The sequence below is a fragment of the Pseudochaenichthys georgianus genome, chromosome 15 (genome assembly GCF_902827115.2).
Source record: "Pseudochaenichthys georgianus chromosome 15, fPseGeo1.2, whole genome shotgun sequence".
Taxonomy (NCBI): Eukaryota; Metazoa; Chordata; class Actinopteri; order Perciformes; family Channichthyidae; genus Pseudochaenichthys; species Pseudochaenichthys georgianus.
This window is the reverse complement of record NC_047517.1, coordinates 8,055,248-8,067,848: the sequence shown is the minus strand read 5'-3', so window position 1 is coordinate 8,067,848 and position 12,601 is coordinate 8,055,248. Positions and strand designations below refer to the sequence as shown.

At 41.4% G+C, this 12,601-nt stretch overlaps 1 protein-coding gene across 1 annotated transcript in view; it reads left to right on the top strand.

Annotated features, from left to right (window-relative positions):
* Positions 1-568: 568 nt before the first annotated feature.
* hs3st1l1 (heparan sulfate (glucosamine) 3-O-sulfotransferase 1-like1) overlaps positions 569-12,601 on the top strand; it is a 42,945-nt gene continuing 30,912 nt past the window's right edge. The window contains exon 1 of the mRNA XM_034101217.1: positions 569-830. The gene's annotated coding sequence lies outside the window, so the exon portion shown is untranslated. The remainder of the gene's footprint in view (positions 831-12,601) is intronic.

Below are 12,601 nucleotides of genomic sequence, written 5' to 3'. Positions count from 1 at the left end.
AGTACTTCTCCCACCTCTGCACTTAAAGTAATAGCCAGAACAGTACATTTTACAAAGAAGAAATACAATCCTTTTACAACAAACACATACGCTCTTTTTAGGTTTTTAATAACATTGTGATCTTGCTATCCCCAATTTTTTGAAATATAACAGTAATATTAATCTTTTTTTAATGTAACTGTAAGAGAGCAGTATACTGATTACCCAATCCCTTTCCATGTAATCTCAAACCAAGCCTATCAGTAAGAGATACCATGCAGGTTAATATCACTGTTCAGAGATGTATTGGGGATATGTGAACTATATACAGTGATAAGGCACATTCAGTTGATTTTGATCAGAAGCTGATATACATTGTTATCACCTGATCACATATCGGCAGTCTTATGACAGCTGAAAGAAGATGATTATAAAAGGATTACTGTGGTGAAGTGATAACGGCAGCTCTGCTCAGGCTGGTGTGCAGAGTGTCAGTGAGGGAGCACCTTGCTGCTGATCATCTGACGCTCAGCTCCGCCCCGCTGCTCCAGTCTGTACGCAAAGCGGCGGCTCCGGTACAACTCAGCGCGCGCTCCCCAACACAGGCTGCTCTGCGCGAAGGCGGAGACGGACTCGAGTTATCCGCTTTGAATAAACAAGGTCTCCTGTGGTGTCTGCTTTCCAATGCATCAGTGATGAGAGTGTCCGGGAGGAGAGACGACGCACGCTTTTCTTCTGTGTGGACGGGGAGACAAAAGTGCGCTCCGTGGTTCAGCATCATCCTCCTCATCCTCCGCTCCTCAGATCAGACCTAAGAGACACGCCGACCGAACCCCGACACCCCGTGCGAGGTAACCACATTTCCTTTACAGCATTATTGTACTTTGTCGCTCCTGAACTCCTCACACACACACACATATGAGATATTCCTTTATGCAACACTTCAGTCTCCAGCCTCCAACAAAAGGATGTTTTTGTTTAGTTCACGGGCGATTAATTGTTCAATTGTTAAACTAGAATAAATCCAGTGTCGCCTCGCAGCAAGCTGGCATTTTTATCGTTCATTCATGTGAGAGGAGTTGCCTTGTCTTCTCCCTGCTGATCACATTGAAATCCTCTGTAATAGAGTATTGATCTAACTAATTAAAATGCTACATCCAATAAATTAGCTTTATAAGCTCCCGGGAGAACACTCTCTCCACTAGATCCTGTGGGGTTGTGCCATTAGAGATCTGCTTAACATCCATAAAAGTTTGAGCTGGAATGTAGGAAGTTAAAATAAGATCGTAAATTCGAACTGACATCAGTTCTGCCTGAGCAGTGGATGAGAAGACTGTATCTGGATGTTTTTAAGAATACATTCAAAGAGCAAACAAATGCAACTAATGGTAATTGGCACCGCTGTTCTCGGTGAAGTGCAGTCTCGATGTGGCATTGTTCTTCTCCCCCCCATGATGAAATTCCAGCAGCTAACGTCACTGGATGCAAATTGCCACAGGCTGTGCAATTCACCTTTAATTATGAGCATGTGGGTGTTGGCTTACTTGAGCTGCAGCATTTCTCAAAAGCATAACACGGTGTTTGAAAACGCATAGTCCTGTGGGAGAAGGGGGAACTAAGGCTGAGGACGACGGAAACTAACCGAAATCGTTATCAAAAAAGTCTTCCGTCCACAAGCAATAGGCACCAGAAACGTGTCCTCCTCCACACCAGACAGCTCAAACCGCTGGAGACGCTGTAGTACATATGCCGGGCCTGTAAGTGGCGTTGTACTTCCGCCACAAAATACACCAAAAGCAGCGAAGAAGACTTCTCACGCATGCATGGTTGCCCTTCTGTTTATTCTCCACGCTGGATTTAGCAGCAGAGGTGAGGTTTCGCCGGTCAACATGTCCGTTAAAATTTAAATCTTCCGGACAAAATTAGAAAAATGCCGGTCAATGGTCTTCTTTGTTATTTATTGAGCTTTAAAACGAATGACTAACGACTCTATATAATAATATAAGAATAATACACGGAGGACGGAGCCTCTCTTCCCCCCCCCCTCTCCTGACAGCCCGTCAGTATCAGTGGTCTCATGCAGCTGGCTGATCCAGTAATGAGTGACCCGACAGTCAAAATAAACATATTTATAACTAGTTTAGGTAGTTTGAGAGGTAACTAAGGGTGATGACCTAACTTGAAGTGTGTGTTTTGTTCCGCTCATCGCTCCATCACAGCGGGCGGAGCTGCAGGTTATCATGCAGAGCTCCGTGTCTCCTCTCCTGTCTGATTAGACTTTACTCGCGTTTATGTCCATATCGATCAAATCTAGCTGGAAGCTCCTGCTGGGTGCACTGTCCTGCGAGATACCGGGACCTGGCTCGAAACACTCGGTTGTGGTTGTTGGCGAAACACATCAGCAATGACGCGGGGGTGAGCAGGAGAGGCGGGGCTATTGCGTCATTGTTATCAGGAAATGATCGTTATAGGGTGTAATCACTGAGCGGTTTGGCCCCCCAGAGCGTTTCCCTGTCGGCCTTGTGTGGCCGAACCGTCTATCTGATAGAGCAGTGGTTCTCAAATGGGGGTACGCGGACCCCTAGGGGGACGTTGGAGTACTGAAGGGGGTACATGAGATGTATTTTATGTTAATGAAAACATTAGTAATGCATTTAAACAAACTACTAATAGTAGATTAACTACTTTATTCAAAGGTTTACAGCAATTCTGGATAATAAAATGGGAAAAATAAACGGGGTGCTCTCTTTTCCTCTCCCTCTCCTGACAGCCCGTCAGTCTCGTGCAGCTCGCTGAACCTGTAATGAGTGACCCGACAGTAAAGAATACATATATTTCTTATAACTAGTTTAGCTAGTTCCAGAGTAGATAAAATAGCTAAGTGTGTTAGGTCTAACTGTATTTTACTCCACTCAATGGTCCGTCACAGCGGGCGGAGCTGTGATCATGCAGAGCTGCGTGTTCTCCGTCAGCAGCAGCTGATCTGATCTCTGATCTCTCTCTCGCTCTCGGTTAGACTTCACTCGCGTTTATGTCCAAATCTATCAGATCTCGCTAGTTCTAGTTAATGATATGACTGCCTGCTTATCAAAGGGCCGAAACAATAAGCGTTGCTTGGCAACGGCTTGTGGCCGCAAAGTGTAGTGCAGCATTATGCATATGTTCAATGAGGGGTCAAAATCCGATGCTCATAGTCATAACATGCTCATATATCTTTTTCTCTTCATTCCCCACGCCCCAAAATAAATAAATATACACATTTTAGGAAAAGTAAGGAAGTTTGAGCAGTGTGGGTTTTATATGAACAGAGTTACACATATTTCAAAATGCGAAGTGTAATAACTGCAGTTTGCCTCCTTGTCAGAATGACAAAGATCCTCAGTGAAGCACAAGCCCATGTTACTCACTAAATTGTAAGTACAACTTATTAAACAGATCAGTTAAATGCAACTAATGTCGTCTTAGTGTTATTGCATGACGTTAAAATTGGTTTGCCATGAATTTATTGATGGATTGTAAACATTTGAAATGTAGCATTTAAGTGTTTCTCAGTTACAAGGTTGTTGTTTTAATAAATCAGACACCAATGGTGCAGCACTGTACTGTACCTCTTTATATAGGCATTTCTTCCCTAACAAATAGTTTTTGCGCTGATCAGGGGGTACTTCGCTGAACATTTTTTTTCAAAGGGGGTACATTATTGAAAAAAGAACCACTGTGATAGAGAACTCTAGCGGATACGACCGTTATCGTCCTCGTGTGGCTGCAGCTTGAATGAATGAAAATTGAAAGGAAATTCCAATGTTAAAAGTGGCAGGTAGCCTCACTCCCAACTCCCCAAGCATGGCAGCATGGTGAGGGTCCCTACTGTGTGTGTGTGATTACAACGCTTCTAGCATCAATTATCGTTGTGTTGTTGGTCTAAATGCACATGGGCCGGGTGTAGCTGCTGGTTAAAGAGTTAATACAACAAATAGAAAGGCATAATAGGTGTTTCCACGTTTTGACAGAACATGATCACTCTGAAAAAACTGAACCGTTGACTTTAATTAAATGTATTATGTCAAAAAAATTGCACTGTTTAGTTTATTCACTGTATTAGGTTAATTGAAAGCAATAATGTTAAGTTGAACTATAGTTTATCTTAATATTATTGCTTTCAACTAACCTAATGCAGTGATGTTAAATCTGTTGACATAATACATTTAATTAAAGTCAACATTTAAGTTTGTTCAGTGCATTTACATTAGTTTACATGCTATCTAGCTTATTATCCGTGCACATCAATTCGGTAGATATGTCCACAGAAAAACGTGGGGTTAAATGAGTTGACATTTAGACTGCAGGGGCCAGGGATCAAACAACCGACCCTGTGGTTGACGCCCTTCACCGGCTGAGCCTCAACGGTTTTGGTAGAGTTCTACCAAACCCATTTGCGCTCATCCGGTTTCCGACTGAAGTTTTTTCGCCCTTGGGTGTTTGCCTGAGCGAAGTTCTCTGATGAAATTCAAATGAAACCTCTCAGCAGCAGCAGCAGCCTCGTCCCGTGTGTAAAAGTGGGCTTTAATTGGTGGGTGTTTAAAATAGTTCCATTCTTTTGCAGTTTTTATAGCACTTAGCAACCATTCTGCTGAAAGTGAGGGTGGGGGTGTAAATGTTCTCACAATTACTTTATGGGTCAGTGCTGAGCTGGGTTGTACTTTAAATGTACCGTGGCAACAAATAATAAATGTAACACATTGAACGCACAAGTAATCATAACGTAAGGCATGTCCTTTAGTGATGAATTCAATTGGTCTGAAATGTGGGATACAGATGGAAAACACGGGTCAGTACGAAGAGAGGGAGACATCGTTATTTTCATACCCGACTGATCAACATGAATGGCTGTTTCTCTGAAGCTGAACTGGGACAGATATTGTTTGCTTTTCTTGTGTGAATAATGGAAAAGTTCGATGGGAGGCAGCAGGCTTCATGGTCTGTGGGATTTCTCCTGAAACGCTTTACGAGTCTACTTTTAAAGATGATGGGAGTCCAGGGAGGTGTTGTGATTTCAAAAGAGAACACGCGAGGTGTCTCTGTGATTCATGACTGGATTCATATACAGGGTCAGTGGATGTTACACCGGAATGTCAGGAGGAGAGTTTCATGTGGGAAGATAGAACAAGGAGTAGGAGGAGGAGAAGTGGGGGGGGGGTAAAGACGGTTTATTTGTGTGCAATTTCCCTGTTATTATGTATTGTTTGATGGAGTTCGTCCTGTTTGCCTCCACTAAAGCAAAGAGGGGGTGTAATTGAAGAACAAACATGTACTTTCTTTTCTTCAAGTCTCTCAACGCAAGGGAAATTCAAAAGGCCACGAATTGGCATACAGAGGTATTTGTTAAAAATGCAAAAATAATTTAGTTGAATTTCTCTCTTTGTGAGTTGTCTGACTCGACCTGAGGAGATACAAGATCTCTCATGCAAGAACCTGTCAAACAAAATGGGCTTGATGTAATCTCAAGGTCTTCCTTTCGGAGCTGAAGTCTTAATGGGAATCAAAATTGCAATTAATCAAAAGGTTGTTTTTCTAAATGAAAGCAACTTCTTCATTTTTGTTGATTTTTGTTTCATACATTCTTTGCTGTTATTTGATTGTTGCAATATTTGTGGACAGGGACTAGAAATACTAAAAACACAAAGCTAGCGCAACCTGGAAACAATGTTTTAAGCTGTTGCTTAGTATCAGGTTTGATTTAAGCACTCTATGATTCTTCATTACACTACACATACTTTACGTGTCATGGTTCAGATCCAGGAGAGACATGCGTGATCACAAGCCTACACACACTGTTGAGTTTCTTTATCGCAACATCACAGAAAAAGTTGGTTGCAATTGCATCGCTTGATTCTACTAAATCCTACATGGTGCTTTGAATTGCTAACGATAAATTACTTACTATAATTGCACTCAGCTCTTCGCATTGCTGCATAGGAATTTCCCTCGGGAGAATTTAAGGTAAACCTTTAGTTTTCCTAAGGGAAATCAGGAATCTTATATTATGTGTGTTTGAAAGGAGAAAAAGTGGCACTTATCAACATTACAAAGCTGCATCTAAAAGCAACACTGCTTTCAAATGGCAGCCCACCTAAAGCCCTGACGTTCCAACACTTCATAAACAATACAATGATGCCCTTAAAGCAGGATGTAGAACAATGATCAGGCCCTAAAGACTCAGGCCTAACATCACATAGCAACAACATATGGATGTTTGAATCATGATGAGGGACGAGGCTGACATGTGCCTGCTCGTGTGAGGCGGGCAGAGAACAAAGGTAAGCATAAATAACTGAGCCAGTCTTGGATTCAAACATCCATATGTTTATGTGATGTTACTGTAGGCCTGAGTCTTTAGGGCCTGATCGTTGTTCTACTTCCTGCTGTTACCATAGCGACTGGGTTCAGCAGGAACAGGTATTATTATATCCTGGGCACCTTGTTAAATAGACATTGTCATCTGTCATGTGCTTGATGATGGACTTTGATCCGAGCTAATGATCTCTCTGTTCCTCTTGGAGCGGCTCGACGTTGTCATCATGCTCGGCCTGAGCAGAATATGTGTGATTTCACACTGAGCCGTTTGACCTCCCGGATTCTACCATCTGCTGGCTCCTTGATTTTGGATATTTACGCCGCTATGATTAGGTTTCCCGAGTACAATTACTCATCTGGCATTATAATGGTAATGTCATACGGAGGCTGATTGTGTGTGTGCCCGTAGAGTTGGCTGGATCTCCCGTCTGTGGACTGATTACTGATCAGACCTGCATTTCATATCAGCCTTTTGGGGGGAAATTGGAGGATTAGCAACAACTTCATGCTTATTCCCCGATGTATCTTCCGGGCTCCTAAATCCATTGTTATTGTAAGTAGCTTGGCAATCGAGCATGGAAGCAAGCTCTAATTCTCTCAAGTCTGGGGAGATGTGTTGCTGCGTAAAGCTAGCGTTTTAGAGCTACACCCCCTGCTATTTGTCATTTTGAGAAAAAATAAGATAAGAAAGTGAGCAGCTGAGAGAGGGCCATGGAGCTGCCAGGACCTCTTCACTCCCACCCTCGATTCATACATAATAGATTAGTCACTGTACCTTACAGTACAGGGGCATAACTAGGCTAATGCCCACATTTGCATATTTGTGCCGAATTCCATAATTCATGAGTGTGCAGCAAGCAGCGATCCATAGTGCAGAGGGCCGCCTTGGTCCATTATGTTCGGGGGCTGATATCCACCTTGTGCACCAACAGCACAGTATTAAAACGCTGTATCAGAGCTGTCAATGCTCGGCGCGTGGGAGCTACGTCTTCATCATCAAAAGCCTGATTAAAGGCAGGATGACAGAGCCACACGTCTTTGTCCTGCTTAATTTACTGCCATTCCAAAATAATAAGGACAGGGGATAAAAGAAGGGACAGCGAAGGGTGGTGGCACCTTCCTCACATTTCACGGGCCGCTTTTTCATCAAGATGTTGGAGAAAGTGTGTTATGAAGCAGATTCATCAGTCACCTTGATGACTGGCTAAGTTATTTATGCATTACCTTTGTTCTCTGCCCGCCTCACACGAGCAGGCACATGTCAGCCTCGTCCCTCATCATGATTCAAACATCCATATGTTTTTTAGATCACACACCCATGTCTTGTCATATTTGTCAGATTAACGGTGTCTGTCTCCGCCGAGAGATCCTGACCCCGTCATGTGGAGGAAGATTTGTTTTCATTCAGATGGCCCTATTCCATATGAACCAATTTATTTATGAGTTGTTGCCTTCACTTTTTTTTGTGAGGCTAAGGAATGGAGAGATAACAGAGAATGAGATTTTCACAGTTTCTGAAATATTAACATTCATCTGTCTGACGCCAAGCAGACTGTTTAAGTAATATTTTAATTTAATGATTTCTTTAGACCTTTTCCTATTCATATGGATAATTTAATAAATATGAACGTTTTGCAATTTCAAGAGTCAGATTACTGTTGGATCCTATTAAAAAAGGATCAAGTGTTTGTCAGTCATTTTGAAAAATATGGCACAAAGGGTAATGCTATTCAGCTTTATGACAGCTTTAGCTGTTGATGTCCTTCGTCTGCTTCTACTTTTTTTCTTTATCACCGATATTCATGTCAAAGCAGCAGCTGAATAGTCTTGAGAACAAAATGTCATGCATCGGCCGGAGCTCCCGCCACCACCAGAAGCATTGTTTGACATTTGCTCTAAAGGCGAAGATCTGGGTTTGTCTAAATATGAAATGTTATCTTTATAGATATTGATTCAGGTTTATTGTGGGAAGGTCACACCCGTTACAAAAGCATCTGTGCTTTGATTTCAGGGCTGAACATAGAGGAGGAGATAAACATAAAGACCTCTCAGTGTCCTTTAGAACAACACCTTTAGCCCTTAGGGTTGGGGTTGGGGTTAGGGTTAGGGTTAGGGTTAGCTACAGTATTCAGGGTTACCAAGGAGTTTTACAAACAGATAGTGTTAACAGTACGTTTTGACAATGCCTCACACACACATGGATAGGTCCCAAGCAGAAAAAGCCATCAGGCCCGCTTACTGTCGGAGGGTCTGGCAGCCCTCCTGACCACCAATGAGTCTGTTCATCTTGGTGGGAGCGAAGACGCCAAGACGGGCGCAGATCTTTTTCCCATCTCAGGGGAATACGGCCAATCTGGAACTTGAAATTGAACTTTGAAACACACTGTTTCTCTGCCTTGGATTTTCTCCTTTTGCACATGAGCTCACACAAAGCATTGTTACTAAACTATATATATATAAGATGCAATAATCAATATTAAAAAGCAAAGATTTAATGTCACAAAAATGATTGTGTATTAGTGAAAAAGAGAGAGGAACAGGTGACAGTATTTCACCATAAGGTGAAGGTCAGAATGTAGTCATATTGATGTCATTAAAAAGTCAGGATGTAGACATAATGAGATCATTATGTCGTCATAAAAGATTATAGAATATTCAGAATGTTTTTAGAATTAAATTGAGATATAAATCAGGCTATGAATGATATATGAACAGATGTAAAAAGATTCAGCAGATCGAGCGGAATGAAATTGGAAAGTTTTGAGTGTGTAATGTTAGTGAAGTGGAGATACTGTATCTGGCTCACTGTATTAATAACAAATAATACAAAACAAATGTTGAGCCTTAAAATATATGCAAGTAAGCTGACTTGCTCGTTTATATATGCAAATGAGACATTATCTAAGCCTGGGGGAATTTAAGATAAATCTACAGACACAAATAAACAAAGTTACATAAATAAACACCATATTGGTCCTCTATTTTTTCCGATCAAAGAAGACATCTAATTGGTTTCTTCAAAAGCCCAGTTTTGCCTGTATGTCTCGCCTTAATGCAATTGATGATGTTGTTACTGACCTCACATAAACAAGGTGTCATCCAATTACAGAGACACAGTTTAAGTGCCCCATGTTTCTGTTCTAATTCAAATCTTACTTCTTATAAAAGGAATATAAGATATTAAAATATCCACGAATAGTACACAGCTCTCAAAAACTTTATATACTTGCATTTAAACTCAAATCCTATGTGTTACTGAAGACAATTCTGCATTTCTTCATCACAATTAATATCCTGGGGTTTTGGTGTGAAGTGTAGAGTTCTGTTGTCTGCCCTGCCATGTACCCTACATTCAAAACCACACATTTGTAATAATGGCTGATGTTTTGTTTATTCAGTTTGTTTTTTAGGAGTTTGATAATCTGCTCTGCATTAGTTCCTAACGTGTGTGTGACCGTGTACAGTGTTATTATCCGGGGATATTAAGATTGAATCAGCTTGGATGTGTTAATGAAAGCAGCATTTTAAACTCCCTCAGATATCGCAGACATGCAGATTATCTCCCTTTTGATTCCCCCATGTTGTTTTCCATGTTGGTCGATAGCATATTTGTTTCCTCGCTCTAATCTTGTAATTACATCCTTTGTCACTTTCACAAATCTACAGTATGTGTGGAGCAGCTGCTCAGCACGTTTAGCATCGAGTGCTTATTGTTTGACCAGTTAATAATCATGTGCGGTGCTAATTTGGGTGTAAGAGGATAATGATGACTATTTTGATATTTGCTTTTAGTTTGTTTGTCATTAAGGCAAACAAGCCCAAAAGGCGCATTATCTCTTAATTGGGAGATCAGTAAATGACTGTAAATATGATTTAAAAATAATTTGCTTTAAAAAATATAAAAGCAATTTTTCTCACTACCATAAGAAGATGATTTATTTTCTATGCATTTTGTTCAAAGCTTTGCTCCAGTATTTATGTATCACTGTAGATGGAACGACTTCATTTGAGTGTCAAGTAAATATTTCATGCATGCAAAATACATATTAAATGTATGTGTGTTTGAATATTCCTCTTTTGGAAGTACTTGTTCTACTGGGACCTTGTTATATATTTGCTCACAGTTAGACATCACACAGGGTATAGTTTTTATCTTTTTCTTGGATCAAATAATGATGTTCTGATAAAAAGGTTCCCAGCTAAACGGGATAACTCGGAGTTCTCGGCCCGACCGTACTTGCCAACCCTGAGACCTCAGAAATCGGGAGCATTTCCAAAACCACCGCGAGGGGGGGGGGGTGCTAGTGGATCGCCGGAGCTGTAATAGATTAACATTAACATGCTTATTGTAGTTGTAAGTACACTGCCTTGCGGCCTGTAGCAGCATCCTCGATGGAGCATGTGTGTGGGCTGGACCTGTATGTATGCAGGAAAGGAGAGAGCAGAGGGTCGAGTTGTCGATTCTTGTTCTGTTTTCTGTGACTATCTTCCTCACCCTCTCAGACTTTCAGTTGCGCGCGCTACTAAAGAGACGCGCTACCATGGAAACCAAACAATGCTGTAGCTGTATTAAAGTCCGAGTGGAAACAGTCCTGAGTACATCTGATTTTGTCAGAAATCGGGAGAAATATGACCCCGGGAGGAAACCGGGAGAGGGCAATGAAATCGGGAGTCTCCCGCGAAAATCGGGAGGGTTGGCAAGTATGGGCCCGACACACATCAGACAGATGTAGCCCCTCACTACGGAATGGGTTTTCGTCACAGGGCTTCCTCTTTACATCATATAAGGATTACAAGGTGTGGACTGTGATTTGCTCCGGAGCACAGTGGGATTAGGTATCACATTTGATGTCAGGGATCCAGGGTTTAAAAGAATAATTCACCATCCTCATTTCATCACAATAGCATAGAGAGAAGGTGCTTTTGGCTGTTGTCCGCAATGGCTCTGAAATATCAGGTTTACTACTTTGAAGAGGAGAGTAGAGGTTAGTAAAGAGATTGGACTGGTGCAGTAATTAAGTCTTAAATACCGGAAAATACTTCTTGTTCCCCTGTCTCCACGTCAATAGTGTTCTGAACGTGTTTGTGGTGAAAAGCCTGAAATAAGGTCAGTAGTTAACACTAGCTTACATTTTGTTTATGTTCTATGACATTAAATACGTCAGTAGAGACTTCACTCGTGAATGTCCGAAACTTGTAAAAAAAACGGCGATTGCTAACAAGTGTCTAAATGAAACTACTAAACACCATCACGACCAACATTAGCCGCCTTTAGCTTAGCGGTTGGTTTATGTAGCCATGTGATAGTGATGTTGCTCATTGATAGCATTACATTGGGTTGTATTGTCTACCGATTGCATTGACACTTAAAAAATCACTAAGTAGTTTTGATATGTGGAGGTTATCCTGCGGAACAAAACGTTCCATAAACGTGTGTTTGCCACAGAGCTTATTTGGTTCGCTTGAACTGATTGGTCAATCTGTAGAAAATGAATCAGTAACACTTGAACAATAAAGGCACAATGAGTAGGATTTGTATCTAAAAAGTATACATTTTGTAAACCTTAGTACAAGGCCTTCTGGTTCAGTGTGGCAGACATATTTTGTATTTCTCTGATCTTTCTAGAAATCAGTCATTAATCATTTGCTCTCTAAACCAGTGAAATTCTGTAAACTTATGTCTATTCTTTTCCTGAAAGTGGTCAAATCCCTAGAGAAGAGCTTTGAATTGAGTTCTACTAAAGAGTGTTCTTCATATGTTTCTTGGCATTAGTGATTTCCAGAGCAACAGATGCAGTTCGCCTGTGATTTAATGCCACGTAAGAAAAGTCATTGCCCATCAAAGGAAACCATTACCTCCCAGTTGGAGTTACATCTGGGTAAATGGCTCATTTCTGATGACTCCCTAATACAGCCATCTAAACATTGTCAGCCTCTCATTCCCACATGTAAATGCTGCCTCATCGTACGTTAATGGCTGCAATGGCTTGTCAGGGTCACAGTGAAGTTGTATTAAAAGATTCACGCTAAGAACGTATGAGAATGCATCTGTTGGGATGTATTATTATAAGCTTGCTCTGTAGTCGGAAGATTCCTCTTCATTATCCGGGCGGGCGCCAAGCGTGCAGATAACGCCGCCTCATTTGCTCTCTGAGCCTTGATTTCCCCCCAACGATAATGCGGCTTCTCTTTTGTGTGGCTGTGGTAAAGACAAGCAAGCCATTTTCAATATGCACGCAGGATTACAAAGGTTAATCATCAATTTAAA